Genomic DNA, 2,622 nt, shown 5'->3' on the forward strand with positions numbered 1-2,622 from the left:
ACAAATGCATGGCTGAGATTATAATGTGGGAAGTGCATCCAAGGATCCAGATTCAATCTGGCAAGAGACGGTGGTGTACACCGCCGTCTTCTCGGGCGAGCATGTATTTTCGGTGACATTTGCAGGTTTTAAAAACTTAATAAAAATGAGCGATCCTCATATCATTAGAAAGCTAGGGTGATGTACATCACCCCTGTAACCTTGGATTGTACTCAAAGTTTCTATGGAGTGAGAAATCAGAGTTGGAAAATCCAGGTACATGAACTGAAATTCATCAAAACATAAAATCAAAGCCACCACTGGCTTGCCTCTCAGGTGAGGACTTCAGAAAACACATTGGCCAGGAAATAGATCATGGAACAAGGAGATTCGAAGCAAAAACCAGTTGGACCATACCTTGGATTGTGAAGATTTGAGCTCTTTTCCTTGCTTCCTTTTGCAAAATAGAAGTTCAATGGATCATATGAGGAAGGTCTAGGAACTTTAGATCTAAAGATTCAACCAAATTCAGTTGAATTTCATATCTGAAAATTTTATGAAATGTGAACTAGTTCCTTTGGTAATGGCTATGGATTTAGTTGTGCAGCATATCAGGCGCCTTTAGGTTGAGATTTGATGGAGGTATGCACCTCTATTTATAGCTGGAATTGGCTGAGCAAGTGAGTTTCCTCGTGTGCATGGCAAGTGGATTTCCCTTGCATGGGCTTGCATGATCATGTAGAAGGCCCAAACTCAATTGCATTTGCATGCTGATGACCAAACAACTTGAAATGGACGTGTAGTTGGCAATGCATAAGCTTGTGCAATGAGTTTCAACATGTTATGTATAATTGGGCTTAAAACTTCACCTCTTCGAAAGTGCCACTTAAAAAATGGAAACATAGGCATGTGGGTAATGGTTGGAAAGGTCTTGGTGTAAAGAACAACTGTTATGTTGAACAAAAACTCATTTGGAATGTGAAAATTTATGAAAACAGGCCATGAAGTTCAATGCATAAAATATGCCTTTGAGAAATTTGTCAAAATGAACCATCTTCAAGCCCTTATTTTTTGAGGATGCAAGCCCCAAATGGGAAACCCTCCAACATAAGAGTTGTATATCTTCTCAAGACAATCAAAATGGACTTAAAGTTTGCATCATTTGGATTTTTTGATGAAGAAGTTATGAGCACTTGAAGTTGGACTTTTTTGCCTTTCAATGCATTTGGTCCAAAGTGACCTATAATGTTTTGAATTATCACATGTATTTCCTTTGAGATTTTGAAATTTTGTTCAATGTAACATTTGAAGTAGACATCTAAGCTTTCCAATGCATTTGATCCCACCTCAAAATCATAAAAAATGAATGAGTTATGTTCTTGGGAAGTTGACCCAAAATTAGGGTTTCAGTCAAAATGACCTATAATGGCTTGGAATGGGAGATGACCTTACAAGCTTCAAATCAATTTTTGATGAACATGAAAGTTGTTCATATTGTCCTTAAAAACATTTTTTCTTTTGGGATAATATCCATTTGACCAACACATAAAAGTTAGGTCTCAGTGTAGTTCAAAATAGTCAGATGGATTGACTGATCAACTTCTCAAGTCCACAACTCAGATCTTGATGAATTGATGATTGAGGACACTCAAATAAGTTCAAATATGCATGAAATGATTAATTAATAACTTTCTTTGATTTTATTTGACCATGGGCTGAGGTTGCTTCACTAGCAAGGCATTGTAGGTGATCAGATGAATTAGGGTTTCCTTGAGGAACAAACCTCAAAACCTCTGATTTGCTTTGATCAAAATGATGAATTGAGATACTAGGAAGGCATATTTGATGTATGAGAGCTTTGGGAACCATTGCCATGCTTGCTTTCATCTTCACTTGACCATACCTTTGCACCAATGATCTTCTAGGAGCTTTGGACCTTGTGATTGCTCAAGCTACAAACAAAAGATGTTAGTGACATATTTTTGTGCTTTTGGTTAGTAAATAAAAAAAATGAGAAAAGCAATAATATACGATTCAAACATGCTTGGTGATCTCAAACCACTCACAAGAGGTCCCACCCAAAGGCAAAGGGAACCAAGATGCTTATGATCCTTGAGGGATCTTAGGGTCAAAATTGGGGTCTTACACACGATCTTGGCTAGATTCCCTTTCGGATAACTTAGTAACAACTTGGGAAGACCTCAGGAGAGTGTTCCTTGTAAGATATTTTCCCCCAAGTAAGACCACTGTCCTTCGAAACCAAATAACCCGATTCAATCAAAATCAGGGTGAATCACTTTTTAAAGCTTGGGAAAGATATAAAGAACTACTAAGAGCTTGTCCACACCATGGCCTAGAACAATGGTTGATTATTCACACCTTCTATAATGGACTTCACTATAACACAAGATGTCCAACGACGTTGTTGCCGGTGATGCTCTGATGAACAAACCTTACCCCTACACTTGCGCTCTCATCGAAGATATGTCACAAAACCATTACAAATGGGAGTCGGAGCGAGCATCAGTGGAGAAAAGGGAGACCAAGGGATGAATACATGAGGTCAATTGTATGGACATGACGAAAGCTAGAATGGACGCTTTAGCCCTGAAGGTCAAACACATGTCTGCAAATCCTACAGTC

At 38.4% G+C, this 2,622-nt stretch overlaps 1 non-coding gene across 1 annotated transcript; it reads right to left on the minus strand.

Moving 5' to 3' along the window:
• Positions 1-2,227: 2,227 nt before the first annotated feature.
• On the minus strand, positions 2,228-2,334 carry LOC127112982 (small nucleolar RNA R71). The gene has a single exon (XR_007799143.1). It is a non-coding gene; the product is annotated as a small nucleolar RNA R71 (small nucleolar RNA).
• Between the last annotated feature and the right edge of the window lie 288 nt (positions 2,335-2,622).

This window comes from Lathyrus oleraceus, unplaced genomic scaffold (genome assembly GCF_024323335.1).
Source record: "Lathyrus oleraceus cultivar Zhongwan6 unplaced genomic scaffold, CAAS_Psat_ZW6_1.0 chrUn0224, whole genome shotgun sequence".
Classification (NCBI taxonomy): Eukaryota; Viridiplantae; Streptophyta; class Magnoliopsida; order Fabales; family Fabaceae; genus Lathyrus; species Lathyrus oleraceus.